General features: G+C 37.6%; 1 long non-coding RNA gene across 1 annotated transcript in view; it reads right to left on the bottom strand.

The window, feature by feature from the left end:
• Positions 1-1094: 1094 nt before the first annotated feature.
• Positions 1095-21324, bottom strand: part of LOC106948470 (uncharacterized) — an 82456-nt gene continuing 62226 nt past the window's right edge. Inside the window, exon 2 of the long non-coding RNA XR_001425180.1 lies at positions 1095-1219. This is a non-coding gene — a long non-coding RNA (uncharacterized LOC106948470). The remainder of the gene's footprint in view (positions 1220-21324) is intronic.

The raw sequence follows: 21324 nt of genomic DNA, 5'->3' as shown, positions 1-21324 counted from the left end.
TTTTTAAGAAAAATGAAACTTGCATATTGCAGTAGTTTTAAACAGATTGTTCTCTGTCTGCATGTACTGGATAACAGCAACGACTACACAGTCTCCTAATAATTTGATGGCATGACATTCATCCTGTCCTCGCAATGACAGTCATTTAGAGACTAATCAGCAGCATGTTTTGTGTCAGAAAACCATTCTCTTTAGAGATTTGCCCAGTCTCTGTGCTCTGCTTGTTTGTATTTGATACATGCTTCAGTGTTTGCAGAGATGGCAGCTGTGGACCTCAGTAATTGTCCTTGACAGAGTGGAAGAGAGCTGTTTCAGCTGGTGGAGATCAACATTGCGCTGGTTGTGCCAATCATGTGGCTCAACTCAGCCAGGCTGAGATGGATCAGCCAGTCACACCGTTAGAATAAAGTGACTCTTCTGTAATGGCCTGTCGGGATTTCATTTTCTAGGTGACAGAACACATTTACAGGACTGGGAAAGGCTCAGTTGCTGATGGGAAGTTATTCTTGGAGGCAAGGCAGTGCAACAAAAAGGGGTATTTTGCTCTTTTTTTTGACAAAATAAATATTTTTATCATAAAAAAAAGACTTTGGATTTCAAAGCACAAAGTAAAACAAGGTATATTCTAAATTAAATTGAATGCCATCAAAAGGATAATTTATTCTTAACCAAACTTGATCATTAAGTATTTTCCAGACACAGTGCCATTTTATAGGACAGTCAAGTAACTATGTTACATTCAGTTGTTATGGAAATGCTGTATATATCAAAAATAAAATAAATTTGACTTCATAATATGACACCTTGAAATAGGGCCTCTTAAAAAGTTCCTACTTTGACAACAGTGCTCCTCCATTATGCCAAGTTTCTCTTGAAACTTTGTGGGGATTTTGTTTTGGTAGTGATATGGGTCAACCGGTACACTGCTGCTGCAGGTCTAAGGGTTTACATAGAAACCTGGCCGCATAAAAAAATACCTGCTGGATAACATAAAGTGCATTGTGGCGCATGAAACCAGTAATGATAGTCATAAATGATAATTACAAATGTGCAATCTTGTTAAGATGTCATTGTCTGTGCAGCTTCTAACCTCAGAGCCTGTTCCGTCATGTGTTGCCTCTCCCCTTCAGTGATGTTTGTCTTTGTTTCCTACGGAGGATCCTTTCACATCAACCTGGCACTTCCCTCACAATCTGCATTCAACCCAAACTGTGGAGCCCTGTAATCACAAATTCCCCATATTGTTTATAGCTCAGTGAGTCAGTAGCGTGAACTGGTTTACCTGTGGGCTACAGCGGGAATGTCTTCAGCATCCCCGACAAGAACAGACAAAAACTCTGGCCTCAGGAAGCTTCAGTGATTCTCGACTTTCGTTACCTGCTCCCCACTTCGCTCCGTCTTCTTCTCTACTTCTTGCTGTTGCTGTTTACCATGTGAAGCCGAAACCAGACCAAAGATACATATAATTTTTTGCACACTTGGCAGCATCTGCCAGCAGTTTTCCTTTTTTTTTTTTTTTTGCACAACTTCTTCCAGCGCTCTCTCATTTGTCTTTTCATTCGGTGCCTTTTATTATAAGGATTTATGCCCTCACTTAACAGTTGCCAATCTGGCAGCGACAGTTTTGGCATAAAACCTTTACTTGAGGCACAGTTAAAGCGCTGATGTTCTTATTTTAAACATTTGATAGATAAAATCTGCCTGTGATCAACAAATGATTGCAGAGCAAGAGTTTAAAGAGGAAGAGCTTTTTTAATTCAACTAACTCTGAAGGTTTGCCTCACAAATGTAACTTGTCAGCCAAAGCAGCTGATCCACACAGTCTGCATGATAGTTCATCTGTATATCTAGCATGAGTTCAAACCAAGTCTTTAAAGGACTAGAAGACAGATTTTATTGCTAAATCTGACATTCAAGGGGTTAAGCATTGGCATTCATAAAATAATTGGAACAAATATGTTGATAAATAATATTTCATTGTAATTTTTAAAAGGGGTTTTGTGTGTTTCCAATGAACACAGGTAGAGCTCATAATAAAATGCCTTAAGTGGGTTAAAGCTTCCTGAAATGTATTAACAAAGCAAAATCAGACCATTACCATAAACAAGAATCTTGTCTGATGAGGAGATAGTCTTTGTGCTACAGATAAATAGATGTGTGCTCTACCTAATGTCATGTTGTTCTGGTATTGGAGTGTTTGGCATTCTCATCTTCTAGCCACCTGTTATGTGAATAGCTAAGCTTCATTCATTCTGCCTGGGTGATATTCACACCGATCACAAGTGAGACTCTCTGCTCGGAGCCAGCTGACTGTAACAGAAAATGTTCAAATCGATGCTCATTCCACGTTTTATAAGGGAATGTGAGCACTTTCCCTTCTCTCCCTCTCATCTTCACCCTCTCTTCTTTTTTGCCCTTCTCTCTCTCTCTCTTCATCTCTGCCCGAAGTCGCCATGGGTTGTATCCATTAGCCACTCTGTCTGCTTTCCCGTTTACAGAAGTCTCCCTTTAAATCCCAATCTGAAGTGACTATACCCCGGGGCCTTAAGGGACTTCATCATCGCCGTATCCATCTCGCACCTGGAAAACTGGAATCAAATGGCCCAGGAAGAAACTCATTACTGTGGTATTCCTCTGTGGTTGTAAATTGCGATTTGAAGGATTGTGAATTTCTTATGCAGTTTTTGTTTTTTTTCAACACACTAAAGAGGTGTGGAGAGATGCAAACTACATCGACTTGATTAATCTGGGCTCTGCTGGTCTCAGCAAGCAGCAGAAGCAGCGTTTCCAGACTCGGATGGATTTCACTGCACAGAGACGCCCATCGAGTTACAATATGGCAATGTTTACACTTGCTCCGAGCCATGTAATAGGGACACCGGCTTGCATAATAAGTACTATTCTGGAAGTTAAATTTTAATCCCCCAAAGAGTGCATCACCTGAGAAAATTAAGATCCAAACAAGCATGGAAAGTCATCTCTGTATTTTAATACCATCCTGAAATAACACCAGCTGTATGTAGAAAGAAGCTCGCGTGAGTTGAATTTGTTGACGGAATTCAAAATATTTCTGAGCACATGAATATGAAATACAAAAGCATTTTCAAATGAGCAGTGGTAAAATAAAAAATGCATTACAAAACTATCCACACCACTTTAACCTTTTAGCTTTTCTTTATTTTCTTTTGAGCATTTTTAAAGGTTCTATTCAACTTGGTTACATTAATTTAATCTTGGTTTGTCCCAACCAAAAGGAAACTAATCATAAATAAGTCAAAAGAGATGCATGGTTTAAAATATGGATCGTCATGCAGTGGGGATGTTTTGCTTAAACAGGGGCAGAGGAGATGGTCAGAGTTGACTGAAAGATAAATGGATATTAATGGACAGCGGTCCTCACATTACAGATGTTGAGGGCTGCAAAAGCCTTGAGGCTTGAAGCTTTATGTACAGACTTAACTATTGGATGGCTCAGATCAAAGCATTTTGATATGTTAGAAATAACCCAGTCAAACTCCAGACCTAAATAGAATTGTGCATCTGGCATGGAAATTGATGTTCACAAACAATCTATCAGGGCTGGACTGGAGCCAAAAAAATGGCCCAGACATTTTTGGCCATGGTGACCCACAATTTATATATATATATATATATATGGCACACAACATATCAGAGGATATAAGTGCATGTTGTTTTGCTTTAAAAGTTAAAACAAAGCACAGAAGTCTACAAGGAAGAGTAGTAAAAAAAAATTGCCATGCTCTTCCACTACTTGGAGATTTTCTTGGGAGAGATGGCTACAGTGTTACAATTCCCATCTTGGAGTGAAAGCGAATATCAAAGAAACACTTATTAAATAGAGGGCTCTTCATCAAAGTGCCACCTTTCAGAATAAAAACAGTGAGAGGTTTGCAAGTTCTTAGGTTGCCTCCCAATGATAAATCATCTATTTCAGCAAAGCAATGTTTAAATAATATTATATCCTATAAGTTGTAAACCCTGAAAGCTATAACTCCATGGCATGCTAAAATAACACTAAATTGGACACCAAGTTTGAAAATCAACCGATGAGTGTCACGCCCAACAAAAGTCATTTATAATACACCTTTTTCGGTGACATTATGACAGCTTCAGGGCGGCCTGTAAATGGGCATCGGCCTACTGGGCATTGCCCGGTACGCCAGATGGCAAGTCCACCTGACCGCCATCCATTCTCACTGAGCTTGAATTCTTTTGCAGAGAAGAATGGATAAAATATAATGAAAATATTGTCTTTCTCAAAATATTTCACATTCATACTGCTTTACACAGTTTGTGCTTCAGGGCTCTGAACTGTTTCAAGGCATCATAAGTCAAAGTGCAGCTAAATAAAATACTCTGACAATACTGGCACCTCTTTAACATACGCAAATATTCAATCTATTCACCTTGGCTTCACAAGCAGCACAGGATCATAGACTCTCCAAGTAGTCAACTCAAAATCCAAATAAGTGTGTTTCAAACATTATATTTCATTTATAGCTGGTCCTGGCTCATTTTTTTCCCTGTCAGCTTCTCATACATGTGTTCGACTTGAAGCGATTTGGTCTCCAGCGCTTCTAATTTTCCTCTGGGAGCACGCTCGTCTTGAAGGGCAGCCAGTCCTCTCCGTTTCTCATTTACATGACATTATTCAGTAGGCTCCATTTCCTGTTCCCATGACCCCTTGATGTCTTCAACCCTGTGTCATCTGGCATTACCTCTGCAGAATTTAATTTCTGGTGAGCAGAGCATCCTGACAGGGCTGCCCATGGATCCTGTGAGGTCATATTGTTGGAATAATATAAAGTCGATGTGCACAGAGAAATGGTGTTGTATTGAGCCCTGCATTGCACTATTATGCATTTTTATATTATTTCGGAGATAAAAATGTCATATACCATTATTTTTTTTTATATACAAAATCAATTAATTTAATACATTAACTATATTAGAAATAATCATTAAAAAATATTTACAAATTTTAGTACATTTAAACAATACCAAAAGGAAATTAAATTAATGTTGCAGCCTGTTTACATCTCAGGGGAAATCAGCTAAGAGGAAACCAGCTGAATAATCTGCCAATAATTGATGATAATTTACAACGAGGCCACAAATGTTTCCAAACAATAAAACTATTTGCGCCCATCCGTTACAAACTATTCTTTATGCGGAGGCTATCTGGTTAATTAGATCCAGCATCTAATCAATGTGATTTCTGAGCAATCGCTCGTAAGTCATTGTGCAACAACATTGCCAACGATCACAGATTTACAGGACTGTCGATACACTTTTCTAAAATGATATTTACTCTTTTTCCATGAACATCAATTCCCACCCTGTTGATGCAGGTTATTGATTGGCTGAATCCCTGCTGAATATTAAAAAACAACTCCTTCAGATATCAGGTGTTCCTTTTAGCCTCTGGCCTACACGCTGTGTGACATCTGCCCGAGAATACAGAGGGTCTGAGATTCAGGGAAGCGCTATTGCCTTCCCGGGTTTTCCTACGAGAACCTTCTGAACGCTCTCATTCACGATGCTCAGGTGTTGCTACACTATCATTAGTGGTCAGTGTTTCTGGGAAGAACAACCCAGAGTATGCGGGAATACCAAGATGTAGGAGGTGCTGAGGTGGAGAGACCTGTTGAATGTTTTCCACCGATTAGCTGAGGATCAAAATATAATCAGGACTCTCTGCTTTGAGCTGTAGCTTGAGGGTGGTGGAAAGTGTAAGTTGAGAACAGTTGAGTTTCCAAATTAAAAACCTGGATGATAATCAAGATGGAATTAAAAAAAAAATGAGGAAAAAAAAACACTCTTTTGCATTTCAAAGTCTCCTGCAGTAAAAACGACAGAAAACATGCAGACACAAATCTGAGTCACAAATGAGTTGTTTATAGGTAGCTGTTCTGTAAACATCATTATACCGCAGGTCACCCAGGACACAAATGCGTTAGATCATCTTTTCTGTGCCAAAATGTGGTTACCCTCCTGAAGAACAAACACAGTTTCCTAAATACAGTCCTGTGAATCTAGTCAAAAACCGATGAGACTTCTCTGGCAAAAGAAACTTTCCGAGATCTTTGAAAAAGTTCCCGCTCAGAATAATTTATAAGCCGGTTTTAATGAAACTTTCCAGTTAGCACACATTCCTGTATTTTAATTTTTGTATTGGTCTGACATAATATTCTGAGAAATTAAATGTGATGTTTTTATAAGCTTCAAGTGGAAAATTATAACAGAGATAAAGGGTAGAATACTTTATTTTCTTTCTAGTTTAGTCACATTGGCAGCAGTTAGGGAATTTAAGTTGTCTGTGAAATTTAATGACTTGTTTTAAAATAATAGTTGAAACTTTTTTACAGCAACTTTTTTTTTCCTTCAGTGGCCTAATTTCATCTCTGCTACAAATCCAAATTTATCAAAGCTCACAGTACAAAAGCTAACAAACAAATTTACAATTTCAGTGCTGTTCTTGAATCTTCCTATACATTCATTCTTAAACAGTAATCAGAATTCTGGTATGTCTATCTCTACAAAAAAAAATAATAAAAATTACTGGGATCTTTAAGCAGAAGTGATTTTTTTGCCTTGCATATGAAGGTTTCATAGCGCAAGAATTGCAAAAAAAGTAAGAACACAAACTCTGTAGTCAACTCATCATATTCAGTTCATTTAGGTCAAGTCTGTGCATTTATGGGAACTGGAAGATTTTAACAGCAGTCATTTGTTGCTCTTGACCTCTGGCTGGTGAATGTGCACAAAGAAGAAAGGACCTGATTACCCTCCAAATCTGAAAGTCGAGTTAGAATTTATGCAAAACTAGATGGCAGTGAAACAGGAGTCATAGGTTCATTTCAACAGTCCACAAAGCGGTTTGCATTAAATGCAGATTCTCTGGCAGTACTGCTTTGCCCTTTCCCTGAACTTTTGTACTTGTGAACCCTCTGTGGACTGTCATCATTTCTGAATGTGCAGAAGTTTACTTTAAACCTCACAAGCTTTGGAGCGCAAACCGTGGTATCTATATTTTCACACTGCGGCGGTGCTAAAACATGCATTATTCAGACTTAACTATACGACTGGAAAAAAATAAAATATTAAACGACTGTAAACAGTGTTTGACAAATGAGGAAAGAGTGTCTCTGCTCAAAATAAGAATACTGAAATTATAATCAGCAAACTCCACACAGGATTGTGCTGTGGCACATGTTGCGAAAATGTCACAATCAAATAAAGGAGCTTCACCACTTCACTCCGAAGATACTGGAAAGCCTGTTCAAATATCTAAATGTCAACTGCGCATAAACACTTTCCAATTATGGTTTATGTGCATGCAGCAGCTGCAGGGCAGGAGTCCACACATCCCTTTGTCGAGCCTTCAATCCCATCTGAGTTTGAATCAACATGCACAGAATTTATAAAGACGGCACTAAGAGAAAAGATTTAATGACACAATCTGAAAAATAGATCTATACATCTTTCTTTAGGGGTTTAGGTTCTTCCGGATCATAAAAGCCCTTTTTTTTTTTTTTTTTTTGTCAGCAGCCACTAAAGTTCAACAACCATTTATTGCCACAATTGTCTCGTGTGTGATGGAGATGATGATGACTGCTGGCTGCCTGTCATCATAGCCCCACCAGCAGACATGCCATTATTGTTAAATGATAGGTCATTTGTGGCACACTGGTGCAACAGGCCTTGCTGGACCTTCTCTGACCCTTCTACTAATTACACCCTGAGGACCGAGAACGAGCCAATCGTAGGGGAGCAGTTTGGCTCACTGCTCTCCAGCAGGGGATCTCCTGTCTTGTTGCCAGTCAGATATGTGGCTGTGCTTGTCCTTCGGAAGACGATCCCATCTCACGAAACAGATAAGAGGCCCTCCTATAGCTCACAGACATGCTTCAGGCCTTGAGTGAGCCTTTATAGCTCAGCCTACTGTGCATCCTTCAAGGTTTTCCCTATATTGTTGAGTCTTTGTCCACTGGGTTATTGCACACCAGGTCTTTTTAAATCTGTTTTGACGGGCTAATTGCCCAGGTTATTAGCATGCACAGCTAGCCCCATGCTCAGCCTGGGAAGAAGAAATCCCTGCCCAATTATTACAGTCCCAGAAACGGTGGCAGAACGCTCTCCCTGCAGTCTGGTTCAGACTAGTTTTAGCTTTCGGTGGAGCAGCTGGTAACAGCTCACTGTCTGCATTCTAGACAGGCTTCTGAAACTGAAAAAGGATATCTATAATACAGTTGGTAAAAATGCAACATTGATGGTTTAGAAGGAGGACAGTAACATAAATTATATAAATACTCAAAAAGCAAAACTGGTACAGAAAGGCATTTTTTATGTCAATTAAGCAATCTACATGACAAATAAAGGCAAATTTGTAAATGCATCTTGAAAATTTTATTTTTTAGGATCATTTTTTTGATTAACACTAATAATCAAAAAATTCCAAGATATTCACATGGATTGTATCAGACATTTCCCTTTTCTCTTCTGACAAATCAACATAAACCTTTTCCTGTTTTGTCAGTGAAGACTACCAAAAATAAGTTATGTATGTCAAATGACAGAACAATGAGAGTTGTGTAGAATGTTTTTTTTTTTTTTTTTTTTTTTTTTTAACTCCTTAGATTCAGAAGTTTAAGTTCTTTCTTGGTAAAATTACTTTATAAAACTGTGAACTTAAACAAAGATTTTTGTTTCCTTTAACAAGCTTTTCACAATAGTTTGGCCCTCTCCTCCTGACAGAATTGGTGTAACTGAGTTAATATAGACCTGGTGTCACAAATGTTTAGTCCAGCTGAGATCAAAGCCCAACAATAAACAACATTTAAAATTTGACAGTCTAATAGGATTAGCAAGCCTCTTTGTCTCAAATGACAAAATAGAGTGAATTTTATAATTTGATTTTTAAAAACAAAAGATGCAGTTTTCACATAGGAAGATCAGCTATTTGAGACAAAACTGATGTGCACACCAGAACCTTTACAGTTGACAGCAGATAATGTGATTTATGCTACGGGGGTGTGGTGAGGTCTATGATGATGTAAATGCTATATTTATTAGGAGTGTGCACAGCTTTCTGCAGACAACCATATAACACTTTATTGCAACCGCTTGGGCTGGCTCCATTTGCTGTGAATGGAAACAACGTAACCCTAAAGTCTTGGTCACCTACAGCCATGAATACATCTATGTAACGTGACGGATAGACTTTAAAATAAATCGGTCTCAGGTTGAAAATAATGTCAGAACGTTGTTTAGAATTCCTTTGTAATTTTCTTCTTGTGCTTTAGCTTCTTAAACTCCACTTTTGGAGTTACTCTTTTATGTTTTTAATCTAGTCATCTCAATCTTCCAGCACACCAGGTCTATTTTAATTCATTCCTCCTTCTGCAATTTTTTTTTTTTCAGTTTTAAGCTATTGTTTTCTTTACATATTTTATACATAGGAAGTATGGCATAAACACATGTCATGGGACAGGCATATTGTACCGGCTGGTGTGCTAAGAAACAGAGCCTCCTAAAAGCACATCACTGACTCTAATGACACTGAAGTACTCCGCATTACTTCATCAGGAAGTCTCTTTTTTTTATTTGCAGTCATTACACGACTAAGTGTAAAAGCCTGCTCCAGCACCATGTTGTTCAGGTTTTAAAGCCTCTGCAGGGGGAGATATCTCTGTGCTGTGATCCATAGAATAAACACTTTATTTGCTTCAAGCTCCACATGTTCAGATGGCTGCGCAGAGGGAGAGGAGACACATGGGACATCACAAGATTACACACTCATTGTATTCACTGCAAGGTTAAATCAAGGTAAATTCCATGCATTTTGTTTGAAATCCTTCAGCTAAGATTAAGCAGGATTGTTTTATTTTTAGGGCAACACAGCACCTGCATTTTTATGATAAATAAACAAAACTGGACATTCAAATCAAGAAACGATTGTCCCAGAAGAAACCATTTTCACCTTTTAACCTCTTCTTTCTCCACACTGTGTCTACTGTTTTCCTGAATCGGTGAAAGACATTTGGCCAGTGCCAGATCAGATATGTGGGAGTGTTTCTTACATTTCTCCTGAGGACACGCTCAACATACAAATTATTCAACATCCTTGTCCTGATACCAACCCATCTCCAAGTCCTTTGTCAGAAGGTTCATTGGGCTGCAGGGCATGGGCAGTAACAATAAATCTGAGTATGTTTATCTTACAAAACATGGGCCAGGAACAACACGACAGGCTAGACCATGAAGGCTTTTCCTGCATGACTGCCACTGTGTAAATTATAGCTCTATTAAAAGCTTTTCTGCAATGAGTACAGTTTGACATCTTAATCCATATTATGACAGGAAATAAACCAGTTCTTTTATACAGTTTCTGACAAAATGAGTTATATCTCTTAAACATTTTCACATTCTGCCAAGTTACAAACATCAGCGTCGTTTTCGGAAAAGATCGACACTAAGTTGTACAAAATTGTGAAGTAGAACAAAAATAAAAGATAAAAAAAAAAAACCTGAAGTGTGCTACGAAGGTGTACTGAGCCACTATGAGTCATGCACATTTGCAGAATCACGAGTTAATAGCTGTGATTTCATTACAAATGTCCTCAAATCTTTGTCGTCATTCTGTTAATGTTGGAAAATACAATTTTGCAATTGTAGTATTTCCATTATAGAGAAAATGAAATTAAAATCACAAGTGAATAAGCTTGTTCACACAATAATTTAATAAAAGTCATGGCAATGAAATATATAAACAGATAGATGAGACAAGATCGCAATCCAGCCTTGGCGCTAGCGCTTATCTATCAGCTATCAGAGAAAGCCCCTTATAGCTGGAAGTGGAAACATTTTGGTGAAATTGCAATTTTACAGAAGAACTATGGATTCAACATATTTGAATGACATGTTCTCTACACGCTACCTAGTATTGTAGGAGGTATGTGATGTGAATCAGGAAGCAGTTTATGTTACATTACATTGCAGCACATTCGGCAGACTTTAAAGTCCTGCTTTATCATTTGACAATGGCATCCTTGCAGTACAGCAGATAAGATCGCCATGCATAGCATACAGTTAAGCATCATCATCAGTCAAAGGACAATACATCTCCAACTGGAATATTGCATGTCTGTGCCTGGCAGATCCACAGCCAACAAAGCCCGCTATCCTTCAGCTCTTTCTTTCGTGTATCTCTTTCAATATCCTGTATCCTGATGAGTCGGAGAATGGGGTGTTGACCTGAGGTTTAAATCTCAGGCAAGTCCATTATAGTAAGACAGAACAAAGTGCTGATAGAAGAGACAGATACAGCCTTAAGGACAAAGAACATACATCCCCACCTGTCTTTATAGACCTGTACGGCCATCTTTGCTCCTGTTTGTACTTTCTACAGCTTTTTTTTTTCATATTTATAGTTCAGTGTCTTCTATCTGCACCGCAGGCTCCACCACAAAATACTGAACAGAGAGTTATAGTCATTCTTCACTGGGATGCGTTTTCCCAATACAGCTAAATCTTTCCCAGTGGATCAAACCCTGTCAGATAAGCGCAGACAGCTATCAGTCCATTTCATCCACACAGACATGCCAGCTCAGTGGTGGGGGTGATTATCTCAGCAGAGGGGTGGACATCCCCCATAAGCTTTGGGGATCATTGTAGCAGAGGTTTCATTATTTATCAGATCTGCTCAAACGTCTCTTTATCCAAAGCAATCTTTATCAGGAATGAAAATCAGTTCCTTGCAGGTGCATCTCAATATCACTGAAGTTGATCCATTTCAGTGGCACAACTCAAAATGTTAAACTTATTTTATAAACAATAAAATAAGTTTATAAAACTCTCAAGTGTTTATATCTGTTAATTCTGATGATTGTGGCTTACATTTAGCACAAAAACTTAGTTGATCAGAAAATTTGAATATTGCATTGGACAAATAAAAATGAATTTTAAAAATGGAAATGATAACCCATTGAAAATTATGTCTATGTACTGTCAGAATATGCACTTAATACTTAGTTGGGGTTCCTCTTGCACGAATTACTGGATCACTACATTATGGCATAGAGGTGATCAGTCTTTGGCTATGCTGAGGTGTTAAGAAAGCCCAAGTAATAATGTTTTGTGAACAAGTGTCTTTGACAGTTACCCTCTGGAAAGTACCCGCCTTGTGGAGTATCTGCTGGATGTCTGTCTGATCAGAATTGTATGTAGGCCATTTTGTTATGTTTTGTTGATTCTAACAACCCAAAGGCAAAATCACGACTTAGAAGATATTGTGAAAGGGAAATAAAACGTACAGCAATGGGGCAACCATTGAGCAATACATCAAAAAGACACGAGTTCTAGCTGCAAAGAAATACTCTGCAGGCAACTGGCTAAATAAAGGAGCATTAAAACTGCAGTGAGGTGATTACTTTGAAAAGGATCTTGTGAATTTAAACATGTAAATGCACGGCAAAGTGAAGTGAAGAATGCAAAAAGGCCTATAGGAGACCTGAGGGAAATTTTAAAACATAAGAACTCAGACAAGACTAAATGTCAAACTCCAAGGATCGTAACCATGACATTGGTTCTGTATTGTAAATCTGTTTAATTGGTTTCATGCTACATTCCAATTTTCTGAGGTTAGTATTAGCTGCAACCCATAGTCATAAAAATTAACATGCCTGAAATTTGTCACTGCAATAAATGTATATAATTCACACTTCAAAAAGTGTCCCTTTTTGAATTTAATAACTGAAATACGATATTTAAAAAGACTCTAATATATTGACATGTGCCTGTGTGTGATATACATCACTGTAACAACAAACCAGTTCTGAATGAAGACAAAGCTGGTTATTCAAATTAACAATAAAATGCATTTTTATCCTGCATAGATAAAAGGGATCCCTACTCAGGGCATTTTTTATGTATTAGTGTAACATCAATCATCTGCACAACGAGCCAATCTCAGCACACAGAAAGAAAACAACTGAAGTTAAAACAAATAGATTTGCAAGTAGCACAACCAATTTGAAACAAAAAAAAGTAAGATTTACTTTAAATTCAAAAGACGGGAGCTATTTTTTGTGCACCATGGTTATCTAAGAGCTGAGCAGAGCAGTTTAAAAGTGAATTGAAGCCTTGTATTCGCCCTCATTAACTCCAGAGCTGCTGGATCTCATAAACGGACATATAGTGGAGACGCTTTCTACTCTACTCCACCTATTCATTAGTCTCAATTTTCCACAATACATCTGACCTTGCAGCCACTGACCTATGGGCTTGTAAACATAAAGCAATTTCAAACGTCCTTTTAAAACGAAAAGCAAATTAGTAGTAAAAAGCATATGAGCTCATGAGGAAAGGACACTGAATATTTAGCTTTTAGCAGAACTATTACAACACACTGTTAAAAGGCCCTTAACTTTGCTTTGTAGAAGGCCAGACTTTAACAGGAAAACCACTAAAAGCTACCTCAGATAAAAGCTGAATTGAAATACTGGTAAAAAACCATAAACATCTCCTTATGTTTTGCAGAGCATGTCTCAAAGGCTATTAATTTTAGTGCTGTGAACAAACACAACACTCACCTTTAAAATTTAGGAATTTATTAACTGCATCTGAGGCTTGTATCTTAAGGCCTTAACCCCAAATCACAGCCTGAGAAAATTTCCAGTGAAAGACCTCATTATATCGTAATTCAGACAGGCAACGACGACTCTGGCTGTCAACAGATGCCAGCTTTTTCCTATTATCACATGTATGTGGAGGATTGGGTGGACTGGCACTATAGACAACAAATTAAGTCTACTGCTCTGGACACATTTGTTCGTGTTGAGACTCAGAAGCATCTTATGACTGTAACATCTTACAGCAAATAGACACTTTTGCAGCCTCGCGTATTTCCCCCTTCCATTGTTTTACAGCTGCTTATTGCAGATAGTTCAAAGTTGAGTTGGTGAGATTTTTCCTCTTGAGTTTCCGTCTTCCACAAAATGGCAGTTCAAGGCAGAGGTTTTAGTTGTTCGTATTCATGTGTTATATTTTGAAGAAAAAGTCACAGCACAGGTGTGCAAGATTAAATTATTTTTCTCCAGACATTAGTGCAGATATATGTTGTGATTTCTTAAAATGTATCTTTACACTACATATAAAGTTTTTGCGGCCACAGTCAATTTAATTACGACCAAAGCTTCTTTTCTTTAGACAATTCATATTTTTAGATCTCAGCAAAATGCATAAATCTTATAAGACGCATCTGAATTAAAACATGCTTTCTGCTGAAACATCAGGCCAGGATTTTACTCTAAATATATTTATTTATAAGATGCCTTCTGATTGTTTCATGGACATCTTCCTTTTGGTGGCAGATATACCAGGGCAGACCCAGAACTCAGAACTACACCATGGTTTCCCTCGCAGCAGAACTGTACCTTCACAAACCCGAGATTAAACCACTTAAAATAAAACTGCAGTCAGATAAATTATTGGAGGAAATGCACAGCTTTTCTGCCAATAATTATCATGGTAATCATTGTATATTTTCCATTTTACAGAGATAATATCTCAGAACATTCTAAAAAAAAAAGCCAACCCTTAAAAAGCCGAATGGGCCTTTAGTGCTGACATCTCTGCATCACACAGGTATAATTGTGAGCTCCAGTTCAACATTAAACCACTCAAAGGGTATACTGTAATTTGTCTCTTTTCTTTGAGATCCATTAAAAAAGATGCCATAAAAGCACTCTCCTCTGCTGAATGCTGCTTTTACAATGCACAAAAGTAACATGAGCTCAAAAGAGATTGAGCAAAACATCACTAACTGGGATCATTTGCAGACAGAAAAATGGAATCTTATTTAAGGCTACAAAAAAATAAAAAAATAAAAAATCAAAGGTATGAAAGTCAAAAACATTAAATGGTGCCTTCTTATTGTACGCTGCTCTCACTTAGATATAATTACATCAGTTATTTCCACTACCATCCTGTGCTGAACCACAGGCCTGTGAGGCACCGTAAAGACGAATATGATTCATAGGGTAAAACTGACTTCTTGCTGAAGTAAATGGGGAAAAAAAAGACTCTTTTGTTACTTTTCAACTTTATTTTTTTATCTAAGGGAGCCTAGAGGACTGATTCTTTCAGCTACTGGGGAACTCTTCCCCCAGAGCAGATCTTTTATCACAGCAGAGCCAGAGGGATGTGGGGAGGCTGATCTCTGGAGAGCACTGTGAGAGACAGCAGGGAAACTGGAGTACAGCAGCGATCAGCATTCCTGTCTTCACTGGGCTTCATGCAATGTTAAAACGTGACTTTTACCATTGGCATACAGCACTCTTAAAACAATTACTTACCTCACACCGTTGGCTGCTTTACTCTATTACCATAATAGAACAAACAGAGATATATTCTTGATCTTTTCTCCCTAAATAATACACCATCACTGTCTGTCAGTGTCTGTTTAATAGGGGTGCCATTACTTGCGGGTGATTAAAAAAAAAAAAAAAAAAACTCACCAAAACAATTTATTAACCTTACCAACAGAAAAAAAGCAAAAAGATGATTTGCTGGAAAAAAAAAAAAAAAAAAAAAGATTTAAAATCAGAAAAATAAATGTCTTCAGGTTATGATCCAGGGAGACTTGTGATTAAAACCGGCAGCTGCATGAATTCATTACTCATTCATTTTGTTTTAACAGCATGGATACAGTCAGCAAAGACGAGTGTGACCTGCGGACAAACCTATTTATCTGTGACGTTGCTTAGATGTTTATGCAGAGTTTTTATCTAAATTACTTACAACTTATATCATAAAATATTTTTCATGTCTCATTTGTGAGATGTTATGAAGCCGACATGGTTTATTGAAACAGTGTCTTCTGGTCCAGAGGTTGCATTTAAAGCCTTACCCTGACTTCTTCAGGGCCAAATGATCACCTCCAGTAAAGGTCATGGAAGACCATGATGGATGGGCACTGCTGTGATTTAATTTAAAATAAAGAGCAATAAACACCAGGCGCATGCTACTGGCACAGGGGGATGATGAAGGACCCATTAGTTAAGCAAAGGTCGTAGACTCCTCCCCTGACAGGCGTTGTCACTAAGCCATCACAAACAGCGTAGTGGGACGTGGGGGCCAAAGAGGGTCAGAAACCCACAACAGCCCCACAGAGGATCTGTGTACGATGTGTGTGCTTATCAGCCCTGTCAGAGATCGACTGAGAACGAAGGAGGATTCTCAGAAGGGTTTAAAAATGTACTATCCTGGCATGCAGTTAGGTACTGAGTTCACTCTGTTTAGAGTAGCATCATCAATCAATCATCATCTAGATTTCAAAGTAAAAATTACAGGATAGCATATGTGCACATGCACATGTTTAAACATGAAGCTTTCTCATTTTAAACCCACAAACTTCACTACATTCTGCTAAGATACAACACTACACTATGACTGAAAGTAGCATCACTGTGAAGTGAAAGAAAAACGATACCCGGTCTTCAAAATACTTTTTGGATTAAAATCTGACCGTGAAGCATCTTACAACTCAAGGAGAAACTCTCCAGAGCAGGTGAAGCCACCTGCTGCCTCGAAAAGGTTTTCTTCCAAGATTTCCCTGTGTTAGCTCCTTTCATTTTCCCCATCAACAAGCTTGACTGCCCTGCTGACAAAAAGCATCCTCACAGCACAATGCTGCCACAACCATGTTTCATCATACGGATGGTCCATTAAGGGCGTTAACTTTCCTTTGCACACACAGAAGTGAACGTTATCCTTTCAGCGGATTTCCCTACCTGAGCCGTGGATCTCTGCAGTCACTATGTTACCCTGACGCAGTGACAGAAGATATTCAAAGCGTATGAAAACTCACTAAAAATACTGTGAATATTACCTTGTTTTATGTGGAGGGCTTTTATTTCAAATCGAGGATCTTTTCATTTCTATTTGGTTTAATAATATTTACCAAAAACCAAAGCTTTTGAAAAGAAATAAGTATCAGTGTAAATTGTAAATATATTTTCTTTCACTAAGCTTTTAAATGTTGCATATTTGACCCATATTGCTCATGGGTGCACAGTTTTAACATAAACTGTGAATTAAGACAACCCATTCACATCTGCAGCTACTTTAAAAAGCTTCATAAAGCGAACATGAATAATTCTGCTCACACGAAGGTCAAAAATCAAAGAGAATAAAATGATTATATTATTCAAACTAGATGCTAGATTTTCTGTACTGCAAACATATGACATAGTATAAAACGGTAAATACCCACATCTGATATACAGACTTCAAAATCTCTGTCAAAACAAACAAATTTAAAACACTAATGTAGAAATGTGCACAGCACAAGGGTAATTTGCTGCCTTCAATTGCTCCCACTAATGGCATCTAATAGGTTCTGTGGGCCAAAATAGTGACAGCATGATGTATTTGGCCTGAGAGCAAAGCTAATGACTGCCATCAAATGCGATTTCAGTTTTCAGTCATGGTTATCTCAGTGGAGTCCAATTTATTTAGTGCTACCTTTTAAACTGCAGCGTTTGGCAAAGACACATGGCCAACAAAAACATGACCGAAACCTATCGCCTATTAGAGCTGCTGATTGGGTCGTTAAAGACACGTCTCAGGTTTGTTTTCAGCCTGCAATAATGATCACCCTAATTGTGCCATTTAGTAAAGGTGGAGGTGACAGATAGAGGAAGTGAAGAAACTTTGACATAATGTCTGAAACCATAAAAAAGTAGGAACTTGGCCGAGAAAAGTTCAGATAGAGGAAAAGATCAGAGTTCCTAGCACAATGATACAGAATGTCACTTCTCGCATTTAAATATGAATCTATAAAATTGTAATTTTACTTGAGTCATACAAAAATGTTCTCTTCTTTTTTGTCATTTGTCACATTTCATTAGATTTTTAGTCTGTCACACCAAAGCTTCAAAGTTATGCTATGAAATGTGTCACATTCACAAACACACCAGAACATGGTTGTGACTGAATGGCTGTAAGGGAAGTTATGTGATTCCAGATGGATGTTGGACAGCAGATCCCTCATCAAAGCACAGCTTGGAGCACAGCACCACTAATTTCTTCCACTTTTTTTCATCTCACACATAACAGGATGACTTTTTTTTTTTTTTACAGCTGCGGCTCTTTTCTTGATGACTCTTTACCAACATCCTTGAATCCAGCTAACATTTTTCCATGTAGACAAGAAAGCAGTGGGTCTGTGAGTTATTCTGATGTTGTGGCAAATGTCTTAATGCCATAATGAAAGGGGCAGACATCAACAAATCCCAAAAGCCAGATTTGGTTACCAAGGAGACTGAATGCAAACTGATGGGTGAACATTACTGACTAAGGATTAGACTGTGACTTCTTAACCAAACCCCTCTGCTGCTTGTTGTATGATCTTCTACATCTGGAAGGATATTAATTTACTTAAACTTTGCACAAGAAAAGCACAGTTATGTTTCTGTGTCAATTTTAGTACATGTGAAATTACAATAATGCTCGTGTTGCATGGCATAGCAATAATAATAATAATAATAATAATAATAATAATAATAGCAAACACTTTTCTCACATTGATTCTTTTCTGAATCATAGCACATTTGGTTTGCTTTTCTCCATATCTGACTTTTTCTTATCAAACAGCTTTTAAAAATAAATCCTTTATTGAACCAACTAAGACCTTTATCAGCTTACCATTCATTTACATGTATAATTATTACAGCGGCTTTAGGAGCAGTTTGCCTAAAGAGCTTTATGCAAATTGTAATTAACAGTAATTAAAAGGAAGGCTTCCATGAATTGAAGAAGGATTACCATTGCATCATTTACAAAAACCAAATTAAATCTAATGGCTTCACTGTGAAATCAGCAGGAGATGATGCTAAGCATGTCCTGTCTGACATGAAGACCAAAGAAGTCAGCAGAGGGGCTGCATTGTTAGAAAACCATGGGAAAACTGATGATGTTAATCTTTAAATAGCATATTCACTCAAATAATTAAAGATCTTTATATTTAAAATGCGCAAAATTGAAACTCTGTGCACTGCAGACACAATAGGGTATCTGCTAAAACATTCAATTGGCTGGGGAACTCGGTTGTCTGAAGAGACCTTTGTGCACATCTTCATGTTTGGCAGAATTGTGTGGAGTTGTATTTCGCCAGAACTCAGCCATTCAAGTTTGTCGCATTCTTACAATCACAGTCTTCATAGGTTTCTACTGCATTTCATTTGGATCTTTGAAGTGAAAGGAAAATCTGAAAAGTGTTGTGTTGATTTATATGAACTCACTGTGAGTCAGTATGACACACTGTATTTTGCCATTACAGCTGCAAATTTTCTGGTCTATCACTTTACCAGAATGAACACCTAGATGTTCATTTTTTGCAAAATACCTCACGCTCAGCTAACTTTATAAAGCATACGGGAACATAAGCTTTAAAGTCGCATGACAGATTCTCAATATGACGTACGACTGGACTTTAACTAGGCTTTTCTGCATTGTATCTCTAGCTGTATGTGTAGGACTGTTGTCCTGCTGGTTGGTCAAGCTCTGCCCTAATTCTCCCTTCATCCATCTTCCCTTAAACTGTGACCAGTTTCTCTGGTCCTGCTAAAAATAAGCATCTTGATAGTTGTTTTGTTTTAAGGTACGCTGAGGATCAAGATTTGTGATATTGATTTGTATCTTTATCCAGCTTCAAACTTCTCAATATCTGTTGTCTACATTTATTTTCCTGGTGCTCTTTGTTCATGGATGTTCTCTAACAAACCTATAGGTTTAAAGAATATGTGTACTGTTAATGACTTATGCATACGTGGATTTAATTTCATGGCATTTTCACTAAATTTTTTTTACGGTTGCCAGAGTAAAGGACGCCGAAGCCTCAATTGGGGAGATGTGTTTTATATTTTAAACAGTGGAATGTTGCAGTGAAGAAAAATACCAACATTTTTCAATTGCTGTACAAGTTGTGTGGTTTGTTTTTGGAACACATTTATTCCAATTCTTCCGTTTTAAAGGAAATAAATTGAGCCCTTCATTAAAAGAAATGTTTTTTTTTAATCAGCAATATGGACTTCCAGTAATAATCAAGAAATAAAATAGTAGCTGTTTATGTATGATGCAGGTGTATTCTCTCAATGAGAAGTATGAAGCACTCTCCAGCAAGAAAAAGCTGTCCGCAAAGTTCAACAGATTCTTAAGCAAGACTACATGGAAACATTTTGACACACAGCAAAAAGCGTGGATGTATGAAGTAAACAGTTGGGTTTCGAGTCTAAATGTCTGCCTGGAATAATCACATCACAGCTTCATTTATGTTCAGTAGGTTATTAACCTCATATATCCTGCTTATCTGCACATGCAGCATAACTGAAGTTAGATCCAGGTGTTGGCCTGATGGTGTTAGTATTCATTATTTGGACTAAAGAAAGTTTCTGTGGGAGAATATTATCTAAATTCCTCAAAACATTGATGTTTCATCAAACTTTTTACATTCATGGTCAGTTTCTATTTGGTTTTTGTGGGATTAGTCAAGACTAAATTACCTTGCAAAGAAATATTATATTATTCCTCGCCTTTTCTGAGTTACACTGGCACAAAAAGCATTTTATAGAACTGGGTTGACATTTAAGGAAATCTGCGGCAGCATCTTTTAAAATGCTATATTGTAAACATCACTTATGTTTGTTTTGCAGATATAAAGTTGTGCAGCTTGATATAAATGAGATAATCAAAGATTTAGTAAGACATTCTGATCTGGTGCTTCCTTAGCTTAGGGATGAACCATGAAAATGAAAATCAGACAGAGATTGAATGCAAGAACCAAGAATTAAAAATATATATATATCACTGGTAAAGATTATGTTTCTTCTCTTAAAATGTTGTGGATCCTGATAGAGCATTGCTCTAAGTTTCTTGTCCATTGTGTTTGTTCTTTGTTAAAGTTTCACAGCCAGCGCACACAATAAATTGACAAGTCACACATTTCAGACACACTATCCCCAGTTCTGTTTCTCTTTTTCTTGTGCTTATCTGTTAGTCAGCTCGCTATAGATTTCAGACCTCTTTCAGACTCTATACCCATTAAACTGTCAGAGTGGATTAACTCCAGATGAGTGCAGATAAAATCCAAGAAATTATCTACTGCAGGATGTAGAAAGTGACGAAAACTGAAGAAAAGGATTGAAAATATCAATGGAAGGTAAATGACGATGCTTTGAGAGATTTATTTAATATACATTTTGTTGTTAAGCATCAACAGTCAAAGAGCATGTCCAACTGACT

Source organism: Poecilia latipinna, unplaced genomic scaffold, assembly GCF_001443285.1.
Source record: "Poecilia latipinna isolate Pla-1442-1.1 unplaced genomic scaffold, P_latipinna-1.0 Scaffold290, whole genome shotgun sequence".
Taxonomy (NCBI): domain Eukaryota; kingdom Metazoa; phylum Chordata; class Actinopteri; order Cyprinodontiformes; family Poeciliidae; genus Poecilia; species Poecilia latipinna.
The sequence above is the reverse complement of the archived record's forward strand: the minus strand, read 5'-3'. Positions and strand labels throughout refer to the sequence as shown.